The sequence below is a fragment of the Cnephaeus nilssonii genome (assembly GCF_951640355.1).
Source record: "Cnephaeus nilssonii genome assembly, chromosome: X".
NCBI classification, from domain to species: Eukaryota; Metazoa; Chordata; class Mammalia; order Chiroptera; family Vespertilionidae; genus Cnephaeus; species Cnephaeus nilssonii.
Genome location: NC_137071.1, coordinates 46,943,931 through 46,955,837, shown reverse-complemented (window position 1 = coordinate 46,955,837; position 11,907 = coordinate 46,943,931).

The following is an 11,907-nucleotide window of genomic DNA, read 5'->3' as shown; positions in this document are numbered from 1 at the left end:
GTGGCCCCAGGCAGTGGCTGACTATGCACCCCCACCCTGGAGACCCAAGAGTCAGTTCACCTGGTGGACAGCTTCAGACCATACCAGATTACAACTCTACACATCCACAAGCGACACTCTCAAGGGGAATACTCATTGAGCACCAAAGACCCACTGAAGCCAGTCCTGCTCCATAGGGGTGTCCCCTGCACAGCTGCTCTTCCACTGTAGTCATAGCTGGTCCTTACAGCCAATTGGCCTGGAGGTTAATGCCTCCCAGTGACAACAACAGCAATCAAGTCTCAACTACAACAAGGCTGTGCACACAGTCCACACAGGGGCACAACTAGAGTGCCCAGCTCAGGTGACTGGGGAGGCTGAGCCACTGGACCCTACAGGATGCCTACTACACAAAGTCACTCAACCAATTCCAGGAGACATAGCAGCTCTTCTTAATACATAGAAACACAGGGAAGCAGCCAAAATGGGGAGACATAGAAACATGTCACAAATGAAAGAAATGGAAACAAGGAAACTACTGGATACAGAGTTTAAAACAATGGTTATAAAGTTACTCAAGGATCTTAAGGAGAGCTTCAAGGGACTTAATCAGAACTTCAGGGGCTTAGGGAGACTTTCAGGAACTTAGCAAGGGAACCAAGATGGTAGCATGGAAAAATGCCTGTACTTGCCACTTCCCACAACCATATCAAAATTACAACTAAAATACAAAATAACCATCCTCCAGAACCACCTGAAATCTGGCTGAATGGAAATCCTACAACCAGAGAAGTAAATAATAAAGTACATTGAGAGTGGTAGGAGGGGCGAAAGCATGGAATGGGCTGGAATGACACCCACGTGTGCCATTTTCTTAATCGGGAGGAACGTCATCTCTACAGAGGCCACTGGTGAGGAGCAAGGGATCCCAGCCCACACCAGACCCCAAGTCCAGGCTCCCAGAGCTAGGAAGAGTAAATACGCAACTATGGGCTGTAAATACGTAACTATGGGCTGTAAAATTGGGGTCCAGTGACACAGAGGCTGCTAGAGATCCAGCTGTTCCTCTTAAAGAGCCAGAACATGAACTCAGCTTACAAGGTCTTGCTTCCTCTGAGCTCAAGCACCAGGGCGAGGCTCTGGGAGACCCAGACATATATGAGGAGGAACTGGATTGTATCGCATCAGGGCAGTAACTTGGGGGTGACTTTTTCACAGATGGAGGTGCTAGCAGGGGTCATTGTTCTTATGCCTCAGGATTGACTGGCAGCCATTTCTGTTTGCTCCACCCTGGTTATTCCCTGAGACCCCGCCCCATCCAATTTGCAACGGCTTTTGCATATGAACAGTGTGACCAGGCTCAGGCTTCAGACTTTGCTAAAATCTCTCAAACAAACTGCACCTGGTCAGGGAGCCCCAAACTTATCAATAAAAGGCCACTTTACTACACAAAGCCACTCTACCAACTCAAGGAAACAGCAGCTCTACCCAACACATAGAAACAAACACAGGGAAGCAGCCAAAATGTGGAGACAAAGACACATGTCACAATTGAAAGAAATGGAAGAAAGCAAACTACTTGATATAGAGTTCAAAACCACTGTTATAAGGTTACTCAAGAATCTTCATGAGCCCTACAAGGGACTTAATGAGACTTTCAAGGATCTTAGTAAGAATGCCAAAGACCTGGAGAAGGACTCGTCAGAAATTAAGTATACACTGACTGAAATAAAGAATAATTTACAAAGATCCAGCAGTAGAGGAGAGGATTCTGAGAATCAAATCAATGATTTGAAATATGAGGAAGTAAAAAACACCAAATCAGAAGAACAACAAGAAAAAAAATTATGAAGATAGTGTAAGGAGCTTCTGAGACAGCTTCAAGCATACCAACATTTGCATTATGGGGGTGCCAGAAGGAGAAGAGAGAGAGCAAGATATTGAAAACCTGTCTGAATAAATAATGACATAATACTTCCCCTCTCTGGTGAAAGAAATAGACTTACAAGTCCATGAAGCACAGAGAGTCCCAAACAAGAGGAACCCAAAGAGAACCACACCACTATACATCATAATGAAAATGCCAAGGGCTAACGTCAAAGAGAGAATCTTAAAAAAATCAAGAGAAAAGCAGTTAATTATCTACAAGGGATCACCCATAAGACCGTTAACTGATATCTCAAGAGAAACTATGCAGGCCAAAAGGGAGTGGCAAGAAATATTCAAAGTGATGAAAACCAAGGAACTACAACCAAGATTACTCTACCCAGCAAAGCTATCATTTAGAATTGAAGGTCAGATAAAGAGCTTCACAGATGAGAAAAAGCTAAAGGAGTTCATCACCACCAAACCAATATTATATGAAATATTGAAAGGTATTCTTTAACCTTTTGCACTCGGATGTCGAGTGTGACACGACATGGTTAGTATTAGAATAAAGGAATCGAGAAAAAAGCAAGTGAGTGCAAAGGGTTAAGAAGAGGAAGAAGAAGAAAAAAAGATAAAAAATATGAACATTTGCCCTGACCGGTTTGGCTTGGTGGATAGAGCATCGGCCTGCAGACTGCAAGGTCTCGGGTTTGATTCCACTCAAGGGCATGTACCTTGATTGTGGGTACATCCCCAGTAGGGGGTGTGCAAGAGGCAACTGATCCATGTTTTTCTCTCATCGATGTTTCTAACTCTCTATCCCTTTCCCTTCCTCTCTGTAAAAAAATCAATAAAATATATTTTAAAAATCCTACCTTATAATAGACAAATATGCAAATTGACCGCACCTTCGCCACGCCCAAGCCACGCCCACCAACCAATCAGGACGAGTATGCAAATTACCCCAACAAAGATGGCGGCTAATTTGCATATCAAGACAGCGTAGAAAGAAGCCAAGCGATGCTGAAGGGAGCAAAGCTGCGGAGAAGCAAGCAAGCCGGGGGGGGGGGCGAGAAGGGAGGAGCAGAGGCGGGGCCGGGGGAGAAGGAAGGAGAGCAGGGTGGGCAGGCCGGGGGACAAGGGAGGAGCGGAGGCGGGGCGGGGGCCAGGGGAAAAGGAAGGAGACCGGGGTGGGCTGGCAGAGAAGGCGGGCCGGGGGACAAGGGAGGAGCGGAGGCGGGGCGGGGTAGAGTGCAGCAGGAAACCCTATTGCAGGATTTTTCCTGCAACGGGAACGCTAGTATGAATAATAAAAGGCAATAAATACATATCTATCAACAATTGAATCTAAAAATAAAAATAAATGAATAAGAAACCTAATGAACAATAAATTGGTGAATAAAATAGAATCAGAGGTATGGAAATGGAACAGACTGATCATTGTTAGAGGGAAGGGGGTGGGGGACAGGAAGAACTTAAACAAAGATCTTATATGCATATATGCATTACCTATGGACACAGACTTTAGGGTGGTGAAGGCCTGCAGTGGGGCAGGAACTGGTTGGAGGGAAAAATTGGGAGAATAAAAGAGGGACATCTGTAATACTCTCAACAATAAAGTTTTTTTAAAAAAGGATCTTAACAAGAATTTCAAAGACATGAAAAAGGACCAGTCATAGATTAAGCATACACTAACTTAAATAAATAATACTTTATAAAGATTCATCAGTAGAGGAGAGGATTCTGAGAATCAAATCCATGATTTGGAATATTAGGAAGCAAAAAACAGAAGAGAAAAAAGAAGAAAGAATCCAAAAATATGAAGATAGTGTAAGGAGCCTCTGGGACAACTTTAAGCACATCAACATTCACATTATGTGGGTGCCAGAAGGAGAAGAAAGAGAGCAAGATATTGGAAACCTATTTCTTGGTAAAAAAAAAAAAAATAGACTTACAAGTCCAGGAAGTGCAGAGAGTCTCAAACAAGAAGAACCCAAAGAGGCCCACACCAAGGCATATCATAATTAAAATGCCAAGGGTTAACGACAAAGAGAAATTCTTAAAAGCAGCAAGAGAAAAGCAGTTAGTTACCTACAAGGGAGCGCCCATATGATCGTCAGCTGATTGGAGGGAGGCAATGGGGGGGGGGGAGGAGACATCTGTGATACTCTCAACAATAAAGATTTAAAAAATATCATGGTAGATCCTCAGGAGAAACCAAGATGGTGGCATAGGTAAACACCTAAACTGCTGCCTCACACAATAATTTCAAAACTACAACTAAAAGACAAAACAAACATCATCCAGAACCACAGGAAAGCTGGCTGAGTGACAATTCTACAACTAGAAGGAAAGAGGAAAGCACATGGAGAATTAGAGAAGCTGAAAAAGGTTGAGGTATGGAGAAACGTGTGCAGGCGGCTGACTGCCTGGCTGGCTTTCTCTAGCAGGAAGGAGACAAAAGCTCCCGACTGCGCTGAACCCCAGTTCCGACTGCACTGAACCCCAGTTCCGGGTGAGATCCTGGGGACCCAGGCTTATATAGGGGGAATCTGGACTGTCAGGTGGAAACTCAGGGGAGCTGCAAAAGGCAGAGGTCTGGAAGCATGTGTGCAAGTGTGCGAAGAGAGGACTGACTGCTGAGTGTGCCGCTGGCTTTCCCTAGCTGGAGGGAACTGAAAGGTCCTGACTGCTCTGAATTCCAGTTCCAGGCGAGAATCTAGGAATCCAGATTCATTGGAGGAGAAACTGGACTGTCTGGCAGTGGGCGAAACTCGAGGGCGGCTTACTCTTAGAGGTGCTTGCAGCAATTACCAAGGGACACTGAGACCCAGGGGCCTAATAGGGCAGGGCTGACGGGAAGCCAAGACTGTCTTCTTAGCCCTGAGACTCTGCCCCATCCAAGCTGAGCACAGAGGCTTTTGCAATTTTGCAAGTCTTGTCTCATAAGGCTGTCTCCAGCACTGATGTTCTCCTGGTGTAGACACAGCTGATCCTCACAGCCAATTGGCCTAGAGGTCAATTCCTCCCAGTGATACCAACAACAATCAAGACTTAACTACAACAAGGCTGTACACACAGTCCACAAAGGGGTGCACCAAGAGTGTCCACCTCAGGTAACTGGGGAGGCCGAGCCACCGGGCCATATAGGACACCTAGCACACAAAGCTACCCTACCAACTCAGGGAAGCAGCGAAAATGGGGAGACAAAGAAACAGATCACACAAAAAAAATGGAGAAAAACAATCGACTGGATATAGAGTTCAAAACCACAGTTATAAGGTTTTTCAAGAATTTCCTAGAAAAGGCTGATAAATTTGGCGAGACAATTGAGTATATGAAAAGGGACCAACTAAAAATTAAACATACACTGACTGGAATAAAAAATATTATACAGAGACCCAACAGCAGACTAGAGGAACGCAAGAATCACAGGGATGCCCACTCTCACCACTCCTGTTTGACATAGTACTGGAAGTATTAGCCATTGCAATTAGACAAGAAGAAGAAATAAAAGGCATCCAAATTGGAAAATAACAAGTAAAGCTGTCTTTATTTGCAGACGACATGATATTGTACATAAAAAATCCGAAAGACTCCGTCAAAAAACTAATAGACTTAATAAATGAATTCGGCAATGTAGCAGGATACAAAATTAACGCCAAGAAATCTATGGCCTTTCTATACACCAATAGTGAACTTACAGACAGAGAGACTAAAAAGGCAATCCCATTTACCATCGCGCCAAAAAAATTAAGATACCTAGGAATAAACTTAACTAAGGAGGTAAAAGACCTATACACGGAAAACTACAGGACACTGAAAAAAGAGATAGAGGAAGACGTAAACAGATGGAAGAACATACCATGTTCATGGATTGGTAGAATCAACATCATTAAAATGTCCATACTACCCAAAGCAATCTATAGATTCAATGCACTCCCCATTAAAATACCAACGGCATATTTCACAGACCTTGAAAGAACTCTCCAAAAATTCATCTGGAATAAAAAAAGACCCCGAATAGCCACAGCAATCCTGAGAAAGAAGAATAAAGTAGGAGGGATCTCAATACCAGATTTCAAGCTGTATTACAAAGCCACTGTTCTCAAAACAGCCTGGTACTGGCACAAGAACAGACATATAGATCAATGGAACAGAATAGAGAATCCAGATATCGACCCAAACCACTATGCTCAATTAATATTTGACAAAGGAGGCATGAACATACAATGGAATAAAGACAGTCTCTTCAATAAATGGTGTTGGGAAAATTGGGCAGATACATGCAAAAAAATGAAGCTTGATCACCAACTTACGCCATACACAAAAATAAACTCAAAATGGATACAGGACTTAAACATAAGACGGGAAACCATAAAAATACTAGAGCAATCCACAGGCAGCAAAATCTCAGACATATGCCAAAAGAAATTCTTCACTGACACTGCTCCTAGGGCAGTGGAAGCTAAAGAGAAAATTAACAAATGGGACTACATCAAAATAAAAAGCTTTTTCACAGCAAAAGAAACCATCAACAAAACAACAAGAAGGCCCACTACATGGGAGAACATATTTGCAAATGGCATCACTGATAAAGGTTTAATCTCCAACATCTACAGGCAGCTTATGCAACTTAATAAAAGGAAGATAAATGATCCAATAAAAAAATGGGCAACAGACCTAAATAGAATCTTTTCAAAAGAAGACAGAAGGAAGGCCAAGAGACACATGAAAACATGCTCAACGTCACTAATTATCCGAGAGATGCAAATCAAAACAACAATGCGGTACCATCTTACACCTGTCAGAATGGCTATCATCAACAAATCAACAAACGACAAGTGTTGGCGAGGATGCGGAGAAAAAGGAACCCTCGTGCACTGCTGGTGGGAATGCAGATTGGTGCAGCCACTGTGGAGAACAGTATGGAGTTTCCTCAAAAAACTGAAAATGGAACTCCCATTTGACCCAGTAATCCCACTCCTGGGAATATATCCGAAGAAACTAGAAACACCAATCAGAAAGGATATATGCACCCCTATGTTCATAGCAGCACAATTCACCATAGCTAAGATTTGGAAACAGCCTAGGTGCCCATCAGCAGATGACTGGATCAGAAAACTGTGGTACATCTACACAATGGAATACTATGCTGCCATAAAAAAGAAGGAATTCTCATCATTTGCAGCAACCTGGATGGAAATGGAGAACATTATGTTAAGTGAAATAAGTCAGTCAATGAAAGAAAAATACCACATGATCTCACTCATTTATGGATAATAAAGAACATTATAAAATTGAACAAAAAGATAGATACAGAGACAGTAAAGCATCAAACAGACTGTCAAATTACAGGGGGAAGGTTAGGGAGAGATGGGGGAGATAAGAGATCAATCAAAAGACTTGTATGCATGCATATAAGCATAACCAATGGACGCAAAACTCTGGGGGGTGAGGGCATATATGGGAGTGGGGTGGGGGGGCAATGGCAAGATATGTACACATATAATACCTTAATAAAAAAAATTGGAAAAAAAAAAAAAAGAATCAAGTCAAAGATTTGAAATACAAAGAAGCAAAAAAGAAAAAAGATGGTGACCGGCAGGAAGGTAGGGAGGGAGAGAGTGTGAGAGAGTGAGGAACCCATAGAGGAGAGTGTAGCCTTGTGTGGTGTGTGTGTGTGTGTGTATGAGCTAGGGTCAGTTAGATTCTGCAGGTCTTCCAAGGGGCTGCCTAACCGGGCATCCTAGACGGTGGAGCCCCGCGCACATAGCGGACACTTCTCGGCGGCTGGTGCGGGCACAGAGACCATGCCATCTTGAGAAACAGAGCTGCCTGAGACTAGGATCCTGGCTTCAGACACAAACCAGGACCCTGCAGCCACTGGGGACAGAGAACTGCTATCACAGCTTCAGACCAACAAACAACAAGAATCCAGACTTCCCGGCAGCAGATTTCCGTGAGTCAAAGAGCCTATAGCCCTCCCCACAGGCTCGTGGATAGCGCCATAGTAACTGATAGACCCGCCCCTCACCCAAGCTGCAGAGCGCCCACGCACAGACGCGCTCCCCTTTAGGAATTTGGCGTGTGGGACAGAAGCAGCTCCCCTTCAGGGAAATCTGACAGCGCACACAGAGGGCTCCCCTTCGGGGAATTTCGGGGAATTTGGCTTGCAGGACACAGCTCCCCTTCGGGGAATCTTAGAGCGCGCACAGAGGGGCTCCCCTTTGGGGAATTTGGCTCGCAGGATGGACTCCGACCCCCCTTCGGGGAATCTGGGAGAGTGCACGGGGGCAGCTCCCCTTCAGGAATTTGAGAGTGTGCAAAGCCCTAGCCGGTTTGGCTCAGTAGAGAGAGCACACACAGGACGCAGCTCCACTTCAGGGAATATGGCACGCTGGACACAGCTGCCTGGGATCCCTGACTCACAGCGCATTCACACTAAGAGCCAGTGACCCCAATTGTTGGTGCATGCACACACAGGGACCCTGATTCTCAACGAAAAACCGCATGAGGCAACAGAGACTCTGACACTCGATTCTTGGTGCAGACACAGGGAAACTCTGACTCCTGGCACATGCTAAGGATCTCATTTTTGGCACATACCAACAGTGTGGTGCAGACAGGGCCCCTGATTCTAAGTGTGCACATGAGACCACACTGAACACTGGGGACACTGACCCTGGGCAAGCCTGGTTCCCACCAACCAAAGGCAGCCACACGTCCTAGTGTCAGAGCACTTCAGTGAAACTCGGGTGGAGCGAAGTCCCCACAGCACACGGCCCAGGTCCACGCAAACAGAAGCTTGAGCTTTCTGGTAATAGCCAGAATGGGGAAACGAAATAACTCACAGAGGAAAGAAAACGTGGAGTCGCCAAGAAAGGAAATTAGTGAAACTGAAGCTTGCAACATGACCGAAAAAGAGTTCAGAGTAATGGTCGTGGAATTTATACATCAGATGGATGAGAAAATCAACAACTTATGCAAGAATCAGGAAGAAATGAAAAGTGATATAGCTACAATCAAAAACACCATGGAAAGTTTCAACAGTAAACTTCAAGAAGCAGAGGACCGAATTAGTGAGTTAGAAGATCAGGTACAGAAACAAGCTCAATCTGAACAGCAATTGGAGAAAAAAATTAAAAAGCAGGAGGAAAGCCTAAGGGAGCTTCGGGACAACATGAAACGAAGTAACATGCGTATAATAGGGCTGCCAGAAGGACAAGAAGAGCAGCAGGGATTAGAAAATCTATTTGAAGAAATAATGACAGAAAACTTTCCGGATATGGGAAAGATAAATGTTACACAAGTACAGAGAGTGCCAAGCAGGATCAACCCCAAAAGACCCCCATCAAGACATGTCATAATTTCAATGGCAAATATAAATGATAAAGAGAGAATCTTAAATGCGGCAAGAGAGAGACAGAGAGTTACCTACAAAGGAACACCCATCAGATTGTCAAATGATTACTCAACAGAAACACAACAAGCTAGAAGAGAATGGAAGGAGGTATACAAAGTGTTGCAAAGCAAAGGACTGAATCCAAGAATACTATATCCAGCAAGGCTATCAATCAAAATTGAAGGGGAAATCAGGTCCTTCGAAGACAAAAAAAGGCTCAGGGAGTTTATCACCACCAAACCAGCAATGCAAGAAATGCTAAAGGAAATACTGTTAAAAGAAGAAATAAACAGGTAAGAAGGAATACAGACACAAAAATAGATATGACTACAAACAAATACCTTTCAGTAATAACTTTAAATGTAAACAGACTAAATGCTCCAATCAAAAGACATCGAGTGGCTGAATGGATAAAAAACATGACCCATATATATGCTGTCTACAAGAGACCCACCTCAGAACAAGAGACTCACACAGATTGAAAGTGAAAGGATGGAAAAATATCTTCCAGGCAAATGGAAATGAAAAAAAACTGTGGTAGCAATACTTATATCTGACAAAATAGACCTCAAAGTAAATGCCATAACAAGAGATAAGGAAGGACACTTCATAATACTAAAGGGAGAAATCCAACAAGAAGAAATAATTCTGGTAAACATATATGCACCCAATATAGGAGCACCCAAATACATAAAAAAACTCCTGGAGGATATCAAGGGAGAGATTAATAGCAATACAATCATAGTAGGAGACTTTAATACCCTACTATCACCATTGGACAAATCCTCTAAACAAAAAATCAGCAAAGAAACATCCATCTTAACTGACTCACTAGACCAGATGGAATTAATTGACATCTTCAGAATATTTCACCCCAAAGCCACAGAATATACATTCTTCTCAAGTGCACAAGGGTCATTTTCAAAGAAAGACCATATGCTGGGTCACAGGCAAAGTCTCTTCAAATTCAAGAAGATAGAAATTATATCAAGCATCTTCTCAGATGACAGTGGCATAAAACTGGAAATCAACTACAATAAATACAATCCAAAGAAATCACACACATGGAGACTAAACAGCATGCTATTAAACAAGGACTGGGTCACCAGAGAGATCAAGGAAGAAATAAAAAACATCATGGCAACAAATGACAATGAAAACACAACAATCCAAAATCTATGGGACACCGCGAAAGCAGTCTTGAGAGGGAAGTTTATAGCTCTACAAGCCTATTGCAAAAAACAAGAAACAATGGTAATAAATTACCTAATACGACAACTCAAAGAGTTAGAAAAAGAGCAGCAAGAAAAGCCCACTGTAACCAGAAGGAAGGAAATAACAAAGATCAGAGTGGAGATAAATGGCATAGAGACCAAAGAAACAATACAAAAGATCAACAAAACCAAGAGCTGGTTCTTTGAATGGATAAACAAGATTGATGGACCTCTAGCCAGGCTCACCAAGGAGCAAAGAGAGAGGACCCAAATGAACAAAATCAGAAATGAAAGAGGTGAAATAACAACAGACCCTGCTGAGATACAAAGGATTGTTACAAAATACTACGAACAACTCTATTCCAACAAACTGGACGACCTGGAGGAAATGGACATATTCCTAGAAAAATATAACCTTCCAAAACTCAATCAGGAAGAATCTAAACAGCTCAATAGGCCAGTAACTATGGACGAAATTGAAGCAGTCATCAAAAAGCTTTCAGCAAACAAAAGCCCGGGGCCTGACGGCTTCACAGAAGAGTTTTACCAAACATTCAAGGAAGAACTAAAACCTATCCTCATCAGAATATTCCAAAAAATTCAAGGGGAAGGAACACTTCCAAGCACCTTCTATGAAGCCAGCATCACCCTAATACCAAAACCAAATAAAGACAACACAATGAAAGAGAATTACAGGCCAATAGCCCTCATGAACATAGATGCCAAAATCCTCAACAAAATTCTAGCAAATTGGCTCCAGCAGTACATCAGAAAAATCATACACCATGACCAAGTAGGATTTATCCCAGGAATGCAAGGATGGTACAATATCCGCAAATCAATAAACGTGATACATCACATAAACAAATTGAGAGATAAAAATCACATAGTCATATCAATTGATGCAGAAAAAGCATTTGACAAAATCCAAAACCCATTCTTTTTTTTTATTGAGGTATTATATGTGTACATATCTTACCATTACTCCCCCCCACCCCACACTCACACTTGCCCTCACCCCCCAGAGTTTTGCGTCCATTGTTTATGCTTATATGCATGCATACAAGTCCTTCGTTTGATTTCTTATCTCCCCCCTCCCTAACTTTCCCCGTGTAATTTGAAAGTCTGTTTGTTGCTTTACTGTCTCTGTATCTATCTTTTTGTTCATCAGTTTATAATGTTCTTTATTATCCATAAATAAGTGAGATCATGTGGTATTTTTCTTTCATTGACTGGCTTATTTCACTTAGTATAATATTCTCCAATTCCATCCAGGTTGCTGCAAATGATGAGAATTCCTTCTTTTTTATGGCAGCATAGTATTCCATTGTGTAGATGTACCACAATTTTCTGATCCAGTCATCTGCTGACGAGCACCTAGGCTGTTTCCAAATCTTAGCTATTGTAAATTGTGCTGCTATGAACATAGGGGTGCATATA